The following is an 18,596-nucleotide window of genomic DNA, read 5'->3' as shown; positions in this document are numbered from 1 at the left end:
ATTTAAACTTGAATTAAGGCAAAATGTGTACAAATTTAGAACAAGTATGTCGGAGGAGGCAAAAGTTCAATTTACAAAAGAGTAGAATATGCCGTTACCGGCAATGTTCTGAACCAATTTCATAACAAGTATGCCGGAGAAGGCAAAAGTTCTGGTTTATATAGAAGTATAAATTAGTCCAGTTGCGTTAATCCTCTAATTGGAATAACTGTTGCAGGCATTTGATTTAAATTGGATGAGGGTAGAGGAGGTTTTCATTTTTTTTTATTTTTTTAAACCAAAAACAGTTACTGCATTATCATCAGCAAAACAAAAAGTGCTTATGCCGGAGGAGGCAAAAGTTCAATTTACAAAAGAGTAGAGTATGTCGTTACCGGCAATGTTCTGAACCAATTTCATAACAAGTATGCCGGAGAGGGCAAAAGTTCTGGTTTATATAGAAGTATAAATTAGTCCAGTTGCGTCAATCCTCTAATTGGAATAACTGTTGCAGGCATTTGATTTAAATTGGATGAAGGTAGAGGAGGTTTTCATTTTTTTTTTAACCAAAAACAGTTACTGCATTATCATCAACAAAACAAAAAATGCTTATGCCGGAGGAGACAAAAGTTCAATTTACAAAAGAGTATAGTATGCCGTTACCGGCAATGTTCTGACCCAATTTCATAACAAGTATGCCGGAGAAGGCAAAAGTTCTGGTTTATATAGAAGTATAAATTAGTCCAGTTGCGTCAATCCTCTAATTGGAATAACTGTTGCAGACATTTGATTTAAATTGGATGAAGGTAGAGGAGGTTTTCATTTTTTTTTAAACCAAAAACAGTTACTGCATTATGTTAAGCAAAACAAAATGTACTTATGCCGGAGGAGGCAAAAGTACAATTTAAAAAGTAGTAGAGTATGCCGTTACAGGCAAAGTTCTGAACAAACTTCTAAACAAGTATGCCGGAGAAGGCAATACTTCTGTTTAGAAGCCATTAACGTAAAATTCTACAAACCTAAAGAAACTTACACTTCATTAACATACATTTAAATATATATATGTCCACAAAAAAAACCTAAAGAAACTTACACTTCATTAACATACATTTAAATATATATATGTCCACAAAACATAAAATCCTAACTTCATAAGTACCAAACTACGATCATCAGTTCTAATTTCATGTGTACCCATTCCAAATTGCCCCATCGTCAATTTGGCTAGTGTGTTGGAATAACCTCTGCCTTACAAATCGTAATTCTCTTCGCAGATCATCATTTTCTCTACTTAGAGCACCGTAAAGAGCCCTCAGAAAATCTATGTCTCTTTTGATATCAGCAATTTCATGAGTAATTTCCAAATTTGCAATATTAGGATGGATTTGGTTATGAAGATGGGCATGTTCATGTGCTTGCTCGTGGCCACCATTAACATGTACAATATGTTGATTTTGGTTCATTTTGTATGTGATTATATATTGTTTTCAGAAGTAAAGTGTTTTTTTCCCCTTCTTCCAAAAGTTGTGTTGGTTTATATAGAAATATAAATTAGTGCATTTTAAATTGGAATAGCTGTTGCATGGATTTGATTTAAATTGGATAAAGACAAAGGAGGTTTTTCAGTTTCATGAAAATAACTGTTGCAATTTCATTGGAATAACTGTTGCAGAAACAGTTACTCCGTTTTTTAAGAATGCTGGTAGCGGCAGAACTTCTGTTTACAAAATGGTAGAGTATGCCGTTTCAGGCATACTTCATGACTTTACATACAAAGTCTGCTGGGAAGGGCAGAACTTAAATTTTCAAAACTAACAACTTAAATACATTTCATTTTGGTTTTTTCTCAAGTGAATCTCTCTTTATGCAGGAAGTTTAACAACAAAAAATGACACCAAGATGCATCTACGTAGCCTTCAACGGCAAATGGGACGCCGCCTACAATTATGTTAATCATGAAACCAAGCTAATACTTGTCAATGATGGTGTAAATTTTCAACAATTCCCCAACAGATATTTGCGGGCATACACAAGATACTCAGCAAAAAGAGGCCAACATATGGTTTGACACCAGTGAGAAAACATCCAAAGGGATGCGTGTAACAAACGACATTGATCTTCACACTTGCTTGTACCTGCTCAACAACAATGACAACTTCAGAAATTCCCGTTTCATATTAGAGTTCAATTCAGCTGATGCGGAGAACAGCCCATTACAAGAACATCATAATGACTCTATCCTAATGACAGAAGGACAAACCATAGAGGAAATTGACAGACAACTCTGCATTGCTTATGAAGAAGATATGTCTGATGTTAGATTGGATGACGAACAACACAACCTTATTGGACATAACCTTGGGATTCCACATGAGAAGAGCGAGATAGTAACTCCTAACCAGACACCTCAGTAGCTACAATGGCAATCGCCAAACATTGAGCAAGTTGTAAACAATGAGCTTTCTCAGCATCCAACTTCAATGAATGTTGTATCACTTACTCCGAGCATGACAGTTGAAGAGACACAAACACAACCATGCAACAAAAGAAAGACACTAAAGAGGAAGAGGATACAAAATGATACACAAATTTTGACACCTAGTGCATCGATTGATCAAATAGAAGTTGGCATTTTATTCAAAGACAACGATACCGTGAAAAAGTGCATGAATAACATTGCAATTACTCGTCATCAACAGTAAAAGGTAGAAAAGTCATGCACACAACGATATTACATCAGATGTGTTGACCCAACCTGCATTTGGCGTTTCCACAGTTCAAGGTTCAGAGGATCAAAACTTTTCAAAGTAGTTAACTTTGAAAAGAGACATAGTTGTTCAATAAATTTCATCACCTCTGACATGAGTAATGCAACTTCAAAAGTCATAGCGGAATACATTACAAACCTAGTACTCCATACACTACAAGAGATAACACCCAAATTTGTCATTGAGGAAATGAGAAGCAGATATGGCTTGCACATTGGTTACCACAAAGCATGGCGTTCCCTCCAACACGCTTATAATGTCATAAGAGGAAGCCCAGAAGATAACTACACACTTCTACCGCAATATCTTCACATGATGAAATTAAGAAATCCTGGAACAGTTGCTAACATTGTTGACACCTAATTTTGGCTCGACATGCTTAAAATTAACGTTTTGGGGGGCCCTGATTCGTTAAAGAGCACGAAATACATTTTTACATATTTTTGACAATTTATTGATGATTATCCTTATTTTAGGAAAATTTTCAATTTATTGTCATTTTACAAGAATCATTATTTTGCACATGTACAGCGTAATATGACCATTTTTTTTGTGCAATTAATTGTTTCTTAATTTTATAGCAATACATTTTTTTTATCCTATACATTACTATTTATATTTTTATACTTACATTATTATTTATATATGTATTAATCAACTATATTTTAGTACAGCCCGACAGTATAAAAAAAAATCGGAGTAATTAATTTTTAAACGCAGAGTAAAATTTGATAAAGTCAAGGTCTCATCATTTAAAAAAAAAAAAAAGTTAATTGAGGTGATAGGTTGGGGACAAAGGGGTATGGCTTCATCATTATTTTTTGGACAAAAAGGAGGGTTTGTTCACATTTTAAGGAAAAGTGGGGGTTGATTTAATCTTGGGATCCAACGCACACTTCCACACACACACACTTAATTTTTTTCAGATTTTTTGCTTCCCCCTCTCTCTTCTAAAAAAAAAACAAAACCCTAAACATTTTTCTCCCTCCCTCCTCTTTCTACAGCCGCCGCCACCTTCTACGCCGGAGCTCGGAGCTCCGGCGAACTCCGCCACATCTCTCTCTCATCAGCCAGCAACCAACTACACCACCATCTTCCTCCCATCGCACAGCCCCCCTTCGTCTCCCTCTCTCCCTCACCCACTGCCCGCTCCGGCGAACTCACGACGCCGGAGCTCAAAAACCGTAGATCTCCACCGGTGATTATTTCTTCAATGAAGAAAGAAACTGACGACATCGAGGTCTTGTGCATAACGAAGAACTAACAAGAAATTTCTCTGTAAATGATTCTAGAGATTTAGCAAAGAGCATAACAAAATTTGTGGCATGACGCAAGTAGTGTAAAATTTTGGTCGGAGGTAGATGACCAGACTTTACTTTATGTACTGCCAGTTTAATAGCTTCTGTTTCTAGATTTTTCAATCTCAGTGGTATCAATGGTACTTACTTTTAAGCCTCTGTATTGCAAAAACAAAAGGATTGATCGGGTTAAGAATTTACTATGGATAGATATCTATTTTGTAAGATTGCACTTAGAATCCTGGGTTTATGGATGAGCTATGTGTTGCTTACTGTTCTATATCCTGCATTTACAATGAATAATTTTACTGCTTACATGGCCGATGAAGAAATTTCCGTCGATTTCCAAGGCCTTCCATGTACAAAGACGGATTTTTATTTTAAGTTTATTCATTATTTTTTAATTTATCCGATAATTATTTATTCTTTTACTAACATTTTTTATTAAGTCTCACGCAGGTATCCGAAGTTATTTTTTTTGAAGATGGCACTCAAAAGAAGTTCAAATAGCTTCTTAAATTCTTTGTTTATATTTTTTGCATTCTTAAATTATGCAAGCATAAAATATAGTGAAACTTTACTTTTTAGGGTGTACGTTAGTGGTATTTATTTATGATCTGCTTAGGTGATTTAAATTTTATGTGTTTTAGACAAATTAATATTAGACAGTTATTATTTTTGTAGCTAATATTCTTATAGTTATCATGTTTTGCTAGAGTTTTAATTCAATAGCTTAGCACACTTAAGTAAATAAATAAGGTGATTTGCCTCAATATTTAGGCTTTAGAATATACTCTCATAATTAATTGATTAGGCGTACATACTTAGTTAGTTAAATTAGTTAACTCACTTTGAGTGTAAAATAATTTCATGCCCATTTTTTTATACCTTTGTCACATACCAAGCTTCTAAATTGCACATAACTTTTTTGTTTTAATAATTATTATATCACATATGTATAAAATACGTATTGCATGATTATTTATGTGAATATTGATATCATTCTTTAGTCTAAATTCTATTATTTTTTGTAAATAATAAAGCCTTTTTACACATCCCTCGTATAGTTAAATTGGTCCAGCCGGGAACCACATTTGTGGATTCTAAAGGATGCCTAACACCTTCCCTTCGGAATAATTTGAACCCTTACCTAGAATCTCACTTATTTTCGTAGACCATGTTAAGCTGCATATATTAATAATTTATAGGTGCCCTAGTATACCTTAAATGCTAGGTGGCGACTCTGTACATAATTAATTATTTTAGAGCTCCATAAGTTGTGCTTTGTTTAGCCTTTGGTAAAAATAGGGTGCAACAACATGGCGACTCTGCTGGGGACACTTAGGTTCTAACCATATGGATTCAATTTGTTATTCGAGGTATGTTATCTTTATTTGAGTTTTTGTTTATTATTTTACTTGCCTGTATTTATTCGTCATGTATATCCTTCCCCTTGTTCCCTTATTTGTTTGCGTACATATCTGCTTTTAATTTCATACACTGTATTATTGCCTTTTTTTTTACTAACAAGTTTTATTTACCATACTCATTTTTTTTTTATTGTAAATTATGCATCTTGCTTTTACTGTTTCTCTTTAATTGCTATCTTTTTGTGGTTTTATATTAATATTCATATGTGTTATCGGTTTATATAAAATGGCATTCCGTTCATATTTTCTCCACTCCTGGAAAATTCACATAAATTCACACACTTAAAGCGGTTTCGCGGTTCGCGGCCGTACACTACTAAATTACCCTTTTAGTTGGATCGATCTTGTGGATTTAGTCGATCGGCGGTGCAGTCGACGGCCACGGACTTTCCACTCCCAAGTTGTCCGCTTGGGGGAGCCTTGTGTCATAGGAAAACCAACTCTTAGAATTCCTAGGTTACTGTACATTCCATTTTGCAGTTGTTTTTAGCTAGGTTGAATTTTATCCTTTATTTCGAACATTCTTTTCATTTTTCACATACTCTTTATTTGTTACATGTTTTGTTTTTAAATAAATATTGTGTTATTTGATTTGCACTACTTTAGCACTTTATCTAATTATTTTTAGTTGACTTGTGTTGAACCCTGCATTTTGGAAAATGTTTTTTTTCTTCAATCATGCATTTTATAACCTATTTGCAAGAACTACGCACACCTGATTCTCTTCTTTGATGAGATACGTAGGCAGCCCTTTTGGGTTCGGTATTCATTATTCATTATTCAAAAAATCACAAAAAAAAAAATCCTTTATTTTGAAAAATCACAAAAATATTTTATTTCTTTCTATCCTATTTGCAAGAACTACGCACACCTGATTCTCTTCTTTGATGAGATACGTAGGCAGCCCTTTTGGGTTCGGTATTCATTATTCAAAAAATCACAAAAAAAATTCATTATTCGAAAAATCACAAAAAAAATCATTATTCAAAAAATCACAAAAAAATTCATTATTCAAAAAATCACAAAAAAAATCATTATTCAAAAAATCACAAAAAAATTCATTATTCAAAAAATCACAAAAAAAAAAAACTTTATTGTTGAAAAATCACAAAAATATTTTATTTCTTTCTTTCTATCTTATCTGAACGAACTACGCGCACCTGATTCTCATCTAAGATGAGATACTTAGGCAACCCTTTTTCGGTTTGGTACCCCTATTCAAAAAATACAAAAATATTTTTTTAGATTCATATCTTTAACTTGGTTGGTACCAACACAGTTAGGATTGTGCATACGAAAGAAACAAGTGATAATCAATATGATAGAGAGGACTGACTTCATGATAAACCATAGATTCTTTTGGTATCTCTCATTCACACCTTAAATGACACTTGAAAAATTCTCTTGCATGCTTGTAAGACAAGAACAAAACCAACCTCATTGTTTCATGTGCATTGTGTGGTGAGCTTTAGATAGCGTTCAATTGCATTGCATTGTGATCTAGAACTTGGCCTGAATGTCTGTTGAGGCGAAATTATGAGTAACACTCAGCATAGAAAAGGATCGTAGGCCTTCTTTGACCAGTTTGAGCCTTTCTAGCCTACCAAATAACATTATCCCTAGCATTTCCCCTTTGAGCCTAGAGCCTTTTCTTTGACCACCACATCATAAGCCTATACCATTTCTGAGTGCTTATATGCACTATCTCTCTCTTGGCCCAACCTCCCTGAGCGCACTAAAAATGTGCAATCGCGGATAGAGATCTGAGCTGAAGTTTCCAAAAAAAAAAATGATTCGACCGTCCCAGAAAAACAAAGGCTAAGAACGACTTCCAAAGCAAGAAGGAGCCCACAAACAAAAAAAAAAAACCTCAGTCATTCGGGATCTCGGACATACAACCCGTTATTTCTTTTATTTTTCACACTCAGGCATACAACCCGGAATTAGTATCAAGACCTCGGGCATACAACCCAGGTCAATTCTCTTAATCCCCACAGAGTCTCGGGCATGCAACCCTAAACTCAAAAAAAAAAAAAAAAAGGGCTTTAACTTGCAAAAGAGGTCGCACAAGTACAAAAGAAAGGGACAATAAAACAAAGTAGATCAGCGTCAGAGCACACAAATACTAAGCATAGACATAGTGCAACGCTTAGGGAAGGATTAGTCACTCCTTACCCAAATAATATCCTACCCTTTTCCCAAGCCTACATTACAACCCCATAACAAGCCCTACGTGATTCTATGCTAAGGTTTCTCTTATTAGTGGATACTTACATGACGGCCAAGCTTATGGTATTACAATTGCAAGCATTGAACATCTTTCTGAGTTTGAGTGTACTTCTCTAGATGTCCCAAAGTTCAAAAATACTGAATATGTGTGAAAAGGGATTTTCTTTCTGGTGAGGGCACTTGAAACATGAGGGTAGGTATAGTTCAGAGTATTTGTTTGAAACAAAATGAACCGATCTTGTCGATCCTTAGGTATGTCTGAGGTACCACTTGAAGCTGTAGAAATTATCAATAAGTCGATCTTGGTTTGTTGGACGATAAACAATGGTGAATTCTTATGCACAATACTAATTGTTGGTACCAACTGAAGTCGAGGCATGTTATATCAGTCATTGTGATTATTTAAAAAAAAAAAAAAAATTTTGCTAGATTTTGCTTTCGTGATTTTGTTATTTTTCTTAATTTTTTATTATTGCTCAGTAAATATAGTTCAATGTTGTTGTGTTGTTACTAACTCTATGAGGTATCCACATCTGGTCTTACCATGAAAGATCCTCGTATTTCTCCGCTGAAGCATGAAATTGGGAGAACATTTTTGAGTAGCTTAAAAAATAAAATAATAACAAAAAAAAAAAAAAACCGCAAGTGAACATCGCATTTCGCGGGAAGTATGCAAATTTTTGTTTGTTTTCTAAACTGGGACAAAATTTTTGAGGGGGCCCTCAAAAATTCCACCAATGGCGCATTTCAAGAGAAAAGGCACGGGCTCGACCAGCCCCACAGTAGGACACTGCATTGGCTCGTCCAGCCCCACAGTAGGACACTGCATTGGCTCGTCCAGCCCCACAACAGGACACCGAGGGCGTCATAGTCTAAAGGCATCATTCTCATCGCCTAAAGGCACCATTTCATGGCCCAAGGACCTTACCTTCTACACTGCATTCGCGCCGAAGCAAAGGCGTTATCTTCCACACCTGCATTACATTATCACTTTCAAATGCCATGCAGAGGCAACATCATTGTTCGCAAAAGTACCGCATTTTAGGCTTGTCCGCCTTTAATTAGACATTTTAGGCTAGACCGCCTTTGATAGGACATTTTAGGCGCACTGCCTTTCATATGATGCATGGGATGCGCACCGCCCTTTGCATCGCTTTCACATGTTACATGGGCCATGCACCGCCCTTTGTAATTTCTGCATAAGGCTGAGCACCGCCTTTCATGTTGCATGGGCTGCGCACCGCCCATTTAAATTTCTGCATAAGGCTGAGCACCGCCTTTCATATGTTACATGGGCCATGCACCGCCCTTTGTAATTTCTGCATAAGGCTGAGCACCGCCTTTCATGTTGCATGGGCTGCGCACCGCCCATTTAAATTTCTGCATAAGGCTGAGCACCGCCTTTCATATGATGCATGGGCTGCGCACCGCCCCTTTGCATCGCTTTCATATATTACATGGGCCATGCACCGCCCTTTGTAATTTCTGCATAAGGCTGAGCACCGCCTTTCATATGATGCTTGGGCTGCGCACTGCCCTTTGCGTCGCTTTCATATATTACATGGGCCATGCACCGCCCTTTATAATTTCTGCATAAGGCTGAGCACCGCCTTTCATTGATGCATGGGCTGCGCACCGCCCTTTGCGTCGCTTTCATATATTACATGGGCCATGCACCGCCCTTTGTAATTTTTGCATAAGGCTGAGCACCGCCTTTCATTGATGCATGGGCTGCGCACCGCCCTTTGCGTCTCTTTCATATATTACATGGGCCATGCACCGCCCTTTGTAATTTCTGCATAAGGCTGAGCACCGCCTTTCATTGATGCATGGGCTGCGCACCGCCCTTTGCGTCGCTTTCATATATTACATGGGCCATGCACCGCCCTTTGTAATTTCTGCATAAGGCTGAGCACCGCCTTTCATATGATGCATGGGCTGCGCACCGCCCTTTGCATCGCTTTCATATATTGCTTGGGCCATGCACCGCCCTTTTAATTTTCTTCATAAGGCTGTGCACCGCCTTTCATATGATGCATGGGCTGCGCACCGCCCTTTGCATCGCTTTCATATGTTACATGGGCCATGCACCGCCCTTTGTAATTTCTGCATAAGGCTGAGCACCGCCTTTCATATATTGCATGGGCTGTGCACCGCCCTTTTATAATTTTTTGCATGGGCTGCGCACTGCCCTTTTGTAATTTCTGCATAAGGCTGAGCACCGCCTTTCATATGATGCATGGGCTGCGCACCGCCCTTTGCATCGCTTTCATATGTTACATGGGTCATGCACCGCCCTTTGTAATTTCTGCATAAGGCTGAGCACCGCCTTTCATGTCGCATGGGCTGCGCACCGCCCTTTTGTAATTTCTGCATAAGGCTGAGCACCGCCTTTCATATGTTGCCTGGGCTGCGCACCGCCCTTTCAATTTTCTGCATAAGGCTGCGCACCGCCCTTTTGTAATTTCTGCATAAGGCTGAGCACCGCCTTTCATATGTTGCACGGGCCGCGCACCACCCTTTGAAAATTTCTGCATAAGACATCGCACCGCATCTGCCTTGTTTTATTATTGTTTTCTTAATGCCCCTGCGTATGCTCGCAGCCGCATTGCACCGCACCTGCATTTCTTTATTGTTTTCAAATGCCCCTGCATATGCTCGCAGCCGCATTGTACTGCACCTGTATTGTTTTATTGTTTTCAAATGCCCCTGCGTATGCTCGCAGACGCATTGCACCGTACCTGCATTTGTTTGTTTTAAATGCCCTGCGTATGCTCGCAGACGCACTGCACATACATTGCATCATTACTTTGCGAATGCTCGCAAATGCACTGCACATACATTGCGAATGCTCGCAAACACACTGCACATGCATTGCATTATCACTTTCAGATACCCTTCAAACGCATTGCATCATGCCTTAAAAAAAAAAAGTCCATTAGTTATCACCTTTCGAACTACATTGACCTGATTCTCGTGATTGACGAGATATGTAGGAAGCTCTATGCAGAGTTCGGTCACATCGGGACGAGAATCATTCTTTCCCCAGCAGGTATACAATCCTTCCCTTTTATCATTTTTTTTATCGCAACCCTGCCGACAAACTGAGAATATTGTCAAAGCTCTACTAACGTCTGGCCTCTTTCTCCGTACATATCCTTTTAGCAATTCTTTGTCGAGCCAAAATAGGTTACATGTCAACGTCTTCGTCCGAAAACTCTTTCATCGTCTCCGGTCGAAGAGGGACAAGTTGTTGACACCTAATTTTGGCTCGACATGCTTAAAATTAACGTTTTGGGGGGCCCTGATTCGTTAAAGAGCACGAAATACATTTTTACATATTTTTGACAATTTATTGATGATTATCCTTATTTTAGGAAAATTTTCAATTTATTGTCATTTTACAAGAATCATTATTTTGCACATGTACAGCGTAATATGACCATTTTTTTTGTGCAATTAATTGTTTCTTAATTTTATAGCAATACATTTTTTTTTATCCTATACATTACTATTTATATTTTTATACTTACATTATTATTTATATATGTATTAATCAACTATATTTTAGTACAGCCCGACAGTATAAAAAAAAATCGGAGTAATTAATTTTTAAACGCAGAGTAAAATTTGATAAAGTCAAGGTCTCATCATTTAAAAAAAAAAAAAAGAAGTTAATTGAGGTGATAGGTTGGGGACAAAGGGGTATGGCTTCATCATTATTTTTTGGACAAAAAGGAGGGTTTGTTCACATTTTAAGGAAAAGTGGGGGTTGATTTAATCTTGGGATCCAACGCACAGTTCCACACACACACACTTAATTTTTTTCAGATTTTTTGCTTCCCCCTCTCTCTTCTAAAAAAAAAACAAAACCCTAAACATTTTTCTCCCTCCCTCCTCTTTCTACAGCCGCCGCCACCTTCTACGCCGGAGCTCCGAGCTCCGGCGAACTCCGCCACATCTCTCTCTCATCAGCCAGCAACCAACTACACCACCATCTTCCTCCCATCGCACAGCCCCCCTTCGTCTCCCTCTCTCCCTCACCCACTGCCCGCTCCGGCGAACTCACGACGCCGGAGCTCAAAAACCGTAGATCTCCACCGGTGATTATTTCTTCAATGAAGAAAGAAACTGACGACATCGAGGTCTTGTGCATAACGAAGAACTAACAAGAAATTTCTCTGTAAATGATTCTAGAGATTTAGCAAAGAGCATAACAAAATTTGTGGCATGACGCAAGTAGTGTAAAATTTTGGTCGGAGGCAGATGACCAGAATTTACTTTATGTACTGCCAGTTTAATAGCTTCTGTTTCTAGATTTTTCAATCTCAGTGGTATCAATGGTACTTACTTTTAAGCCTCTGTATTGCAAAAACAAAAGGATTGATCGGGTTAAGAATTTACTATGGATAGATATCTATTTTGTAAGATTGCACTTAGAATCCTGGGTTTATGGATGAGCTATGTGTTGCTTACTGTTCTATATCCTGCATTTACAATGAATAATTTTACTGCTTACATGGCCGATGAAGAAATTTCCGTCGATTTCCAAGGCCTTCCATGTACAAAGACGGATTTTTATTTTAAGTTTATTCATTATTTTTTAATTTATCCGATAATTATTTATTCTTTTACTAACATTTTTTATTAAGTCTCACGCAGGTATCCGAAGTTATTTTTTTTGAAGATGGCACTCAAAAGAAGTTCAAATAGCTTCTTAAATTCTTTGTTTATATTTTTTGCATTCTTAAATTATGCAAGCATAAAATATAGTGAAACTTTACTTTTTAGGGTGTACGTTAGTGGTATTTATTTATGATCTGCTTAGGTGATTTAAATTTTATGTGTTTTAGACAAATTAATATTAGACAGTTATTATTTTTGTAGCTAATATTCTTATAGTTATCATGTTTTGCTAGAGTTTTAATTCAATAGCTTAGCACACTTAAGTAAATAAATAGGGTGATTTGCCTCAATATTTAGGCTTTAGAATATACTCTCATAATTAATTGATTAGGCGTACATACTTAGTTAGTTAAATTAGTTAACTCACTTTGAGTGTAAAATAATTTCATGCCCATTTTTTTATACCTTTGTCACATACCCAAGCTTCTAAATTGCACATAACTTTTTTTTTTTAATAATTATTATATCACATATGTATAAAATACGTATTACATGATTATTTATGTGAATATTCATATCATTCTTTAGTCTAAATTCTATTATTTTTTGTAAATAATAAAGCCTTTTTACACATCCCTCGTATAGTTAAATTGGTCCAGCCGGGAACCACATTTGTGGATTCTGAAGGATGCCTAACACCTTCCCTTCGGAATAATTTGAACCCTTACCTAGAATCTCACTTATTTTCGTAGACCATGTTAAGCTGCATATATTAATAATTTATAGGTACCCTAGTATACTTTAAATGCTAGGTGGCGACTCTGTACATAATTAATTATTTTAGAGCTCCATAAGTTGTGCTTTGTTTAGCCTTTGGTAAAAATTGGGTGCAACAAACATCAAATGGACCGCTGACAATAAGTTTAAATATGCTTTTTTCGCTTATGGAGCATCAATTGAGGGTTGGAAACACTGCAGACCAGTAATGATGGTGGATGCAACCTTCTTGAAATCAAAATACCGTGGTGTGCTCATGATAGCAGTAGAAAAATATGGAAACAACAACATATTTCCTCTCGCATTTGGTATTGCAGACTCTGAGAATAATGAATCCTACAGGTGGTTCTTCAGACACGTGAAAAAGGTGTTTGGCACGCGCAAAGACCTATCAATTCTTTTCGATCGCCACGCATCAATTGCAACTGCAATCAAAGAACTGTATCCAAATACACAACATGGAATATGCATCTACCACATGGAGAAGAACTTGCAGAAATATTTCCCATCCGAAGCGATCCTATCACTGTTCTACAATGCAACAACTACCTACAAACAGGCAGAGTTTCGTACCTATATGTCACAGATACAACAAATCGACCCAAAAGCTGCAGAATACATAGAAGAAGAACCACCGAAAAGATGGGCACGTTCATTCCACACCAATAGACGTTACAACATGCTCACAACAAACAATGTCGAGACAATGAATTCTGTATTGAGGAAAGCAAGAGAGTTGTCAATAATGGCATGTATTGATACATCCAGAACAAGCTGCAAAATTGGTTTTACCAGAGAAAATTGGATGCAACAGGACCGTCCCATGACCTGACATGTTGGGCTGAAAAGATTCTCCTTGAAAAGATAAGTAGAGGCTTCACAATGAATGTAAGTACATTTTACAAACACACACTTCAATATTAGTTTGGTGAGAAATGCATAGTTTAATTTTAACCAAACACAAAAGTTATGCTGGATAAAGGAAGAACTATGACCCTATTTTTATACTTCGTTCTGCCGGAAGGGGCAGACTCTTATTTTAACTAGCACGGAATTATGCCGGTAAGGGCATAACTATGACACTGTTTTTATGCTCACAATGAAAGTAAGTAGATTTTACCAACACACACTTCAATCTTAGTTTTATGAGCAATGTATATTTTAAAATTAACCAAACACAAAAGTTATGCTGGACAAAGGAACAACTATGACCCTATTTTATACTTTGTTCTGCCGGAAGGGGCAGACTCTTATTTTCACTGTACAGGAAGTATGCCGGAAAGGGCATAACTCTCACATAATCTGAAAATTGCCACAAAAAATATCACTCAATTATATTGTCAATTTCCACAGGTAGAAAACATAACTCCCGTCAAATTTGTTGTAAAAGATGAAAGATATCAATACAATGTAGACCTGAAGGATATGACTTGTGAGTGCTTGGAGTTCCAAACTGACGAGTTACCGTGCACACATGCCATGGCAGTTATAGACAAAAGAAGTTTGCCAAAATCTACATACTGTGCGGACTGGTTCAAGAAACAAGCCTGCCAAGAGACATACAAAGGCGAAATACTATCAGTTGAAAATCAAGACTCATGGATTATTCCACAAAACATTATGGATATTAAAATAACGCCGCCTGATGTTAAAATAAGACCTGGAAGAAAACAAACAAAAAGATATCGCCCAAGAAGAGAATCGACAAAGTACACATACAGATGTGGTAGATGCAAGTTCTTTGGACACACTAGGGCAACCTGTAACCACAGTCCAGCTCTCAATCCATATTCAAGAAGATACAGGAAGAGGAAATTGTCATCCTAACATCACACTCTTATACATGGTTTATATGAATTTATCTTATGATTCTTGATGCATAATGCACACTCTGCCTAAAAGAAATGGCAAAACTTTGGTATTACTAAGACTGAGACTTCAAGCATCTTATCACACATTTATTCTTCTGTCCATTCTTTCTTTTATTATTTTCTTTTACTAAGTTGTTATCTTCTTGTTGCTGATAATAAAAAACTATATAATAGCAAGAGATAAATGTCCCTACATGAAATATACAATTCTCTCCCATAAAACATTGAGGAAAAAGAAAAAAAAAATCATCAACTTTTATTATCCAGATTTATAATTTATGCCTCCTGTGGCAGGTATAACAGTTTTTGCCGGGAAAACAAAATTGGTATCTCAAAGACTACATCCTGGTAAGTTTAATAGATGTATGCCTTGGGACATAACAATAATGTTTCTCTCTATTGTTTTCATGTTTTACATTTATGCCGGAACCGACAGGTCTTCCTTTTACAAAATAAATAAGTATGCCGTTAGGGGCATATTTATGTGCTTTGTTGTTTATAAAATATTTTAAAATGCTGGAAAATTGGATAAAACATTTAGCACAATACAATTAACACTAAGTAAAATATTTCATTCATTCATAGCAAAAATTCATTCATACAAATATTGGAGAGGAAAAAAAAAAGAAAAAAAGAAAACAACAACAACATAGACTAAAAAAAAAATTCATTCACACTAAAACAACAATTATGGCGTCTCAACTAATCCCAATAAAATGCGTTCTGACTGTTCAAAAAAGTTAAAAGGTTTTGTCTTTGTTGCTGGTTGTAGCAACTTCTCTGAACTTAATTTTTGCCGGAAAGGGTGGAACTTCTGTTCATAAAATGAGAAACTATGCCTACCCCGAAAAACTCCTATTAAATAACCACCATAAATTTGGTTTTCAACAAAATAACAGCTTTCCGTCAAAAATAATCCCAATAAATGCATTTTGGCTGGTCAATAACATCAAAGGGTTTGTCTTTGTTGCTGGTTATGGCAAGTTTTCTGAACTTAAATTCTGCCGGAATGGGCAGAACTTCTATTTACAAAATGAGAAACTATGCCGACCCCGGTAAACTTCTATTACATAACAACCATGAAGTTGTCATGGAAAGGGTATAACTTGGATTTTCAACAAAATAACAGCTTTTATGAACAGAGAAGTTAAGATTAAAAATGAACACCATCAAATTACAAAGAGGCTTAAAGTTGAAATTTATAACACAAACAAACTGTACAATCTTATACCATTTACAAAAAACACAAGGGCGCACGAAAAAAAAAATACATAGTGCAAAAATAACTAAGACAAAACTATTTTTTTCCTTTCTTCACAGATCTTGCTCAACTAAAACAAACTATTTTTTTGCTTTCTTTACAGATCTTGCTTTCTTTTTCATGTCATACTCACACTCCATATCGTTATGCTCATGATAATCACTTCCAGCTGTATCTGGTGACGTGTCATAACCCTTTTTCAGCTTATCTTTCCCATGACAAACCAAATTGATTGACCACTCTTTCATGTAGTCCATCAAACCAGAACCATCCCAATCAGCAATATTTTGACCGCTAATCAGCTTATCAGCAAACTTGATCAAAAAACGACCACAATTATAATCTCTGAAAGTCATAAAAGAGAGATGTTTTAGAACAACAGAAAAGCAAAAACAATAAAAAAAAATAAAAATCAACAAAAAACAAGGGAAAAAGCTAAAAAGTATAAGAATGAAACGTACGATCCTTGCTTTGGACAGGCAGCCCAGGTACATGTCAGATTACTGATGTTATTGTATGATGGCCTGAATAATTGAAAATCATTGACCATCAACAACTTAGGGATCATACCACAGTAGGCCTCGACAATGCGAACCAAATGATCATCATTATGATTGAGTGAGTTATAAACTACCAATTTACGCTCATCAATCATGAAAACGACAAGTACATAGTGAGAAATTGCTTTAGGATCATCATATCCTGGGCGAATAGGAATTAATACCCTGTCGACATTCTCCCATGATATACAACATTTTCCTCTTCGCCCATACGCAATATTACTCAGCAAAAATGAATCTTCACTGCCGCCAGCAAACCAGTGGTAATTAACCGGGTCTTCGTGGTATCTATTGATGTCAAATTGCACAAGCTGATCAAACATCATATCTACGGTTGTGTACTTAACAACATTGACAGCTGGAGGATGATACATCATTTTCTTCCTCAAATAATATAGCATCACATCAATATGTTGTGTTAAGGAAAAAAAAAATAGCGATTCAGCGATAAACAAAAAAAAAAAAAAAAGGAAGCAAGAAGTAATAACTAATAGAAAAATAAGAAAAGAAAAAGTAAAAGACAATCACGAACCTCATCATTAAGCGCATAGACATCATGGTACATCTCCAAAAAAACATCCTATATTTTGGAATAAAATCACCCAACTGGTAAACTTCACTCGGTTGGTTCAATTTGCCAGGATACATTACCTCGTCTTCAGCCCTAATTAAAGAAAAGGGAACAAAAATTACAAAAATACAGGCAGAAGTTTGGTTCACAAAAAGGGAAATTTATGAACAAGTTTTGAACAATATGCTGGAAGGGGCAAACCTTATGCTTGAAAAAGGGAAAAGTATGCCGGAATGGGCAAAAATACAGAGATTGTACTTAAAAGACTAAAAAGAAAAAAAAAACATAAACCCAAAATAAGGAAGAAAAATGCAAGAAAGCACACACATAACTAACAACTTACCCAGTAGGTCGAAAGTTACTTGGTGGAAGATTTCGAGGATTGATAAATTTTTTCCAAAAGTTCACAACAACTTTGCTTTTGATGTAATGGAATGGGCGCATCCTTCTGTACTCTTCATTCCAGTCACTTTCGTTTTTCCGTGACCCAAAAGGAAGATCATTATGTGCAGAATATAGCATCCATCTGGGCACCGGGGTATCACCCATTGCTTTCCTTTTCCTCTGGCGCCTTGTCTTCAAGGAAGATAGCACTTCCGCCACTTCAACAATAGGTTCTTCTTCAGCAGGAGGATGGGTTTGAATAACAGTACTCTCTTTGGCAGCGAAAGAAGCGAAATTTGCAATATCTTCAAAGGACACATATCGAAAATTATCCTCCATTCCTTGAGAGTTATCACCCTTTCCATCAACAACAGCAGACTCCCTTGGAGTACTGACTTGAACCGGGTCTGCATTGGCTGGTTCACTCCTCAATGGCTCAACCACTTTAATAGGCTCGGGCATAACACCAATATGAGGAACAACAACTCGTTCATCACCCTCGTTAGAAACTTGAGCTTCAGGTGTTTCGCGTCTTATATGCTCAAGATTTTCAAGTGTTGTTTGCTCAAGATTTTCAGGCATGTGTCCTTTCGGTGGAGATACGTTGGATTCTTCACGATTGGCGTCACGAAACTCTTCACCGCCCAATTGTTCCTCCACAACAACCTACATAAGTAACAAATTAGGAAGCACAACATCCATCATCGAAGCAAAAATATTAAAATAAAAAAATAACAAATTCTGCAAGTGGTAAAAGATTGAAAATTATGTCAAAACAAGCAGAAGTTAGGTCACAAAAAGGAAAATTTATGAACAAGTTTTGAACAATATGCCGGAAGGGG

The sequence above is a fragment of the Lycium barbarum genome, chromosome 6 (genome assembly GCF_019175385.1).
Source record: "Lycium barbarum isolate Lr01 chromosome 6, ASM1917538v2, whole genome shotgun sequence".
Classification (NCBI taxonomy): domain Eukaryota; kingdom Viridiplantae; phylum Streptophyta; class Magnoliopsida; order Solanales; family Solanaceae; genus Lycium; species Lycium barbarum.
Note: the sequence above shows the minus strand (reverse complement) of the source record.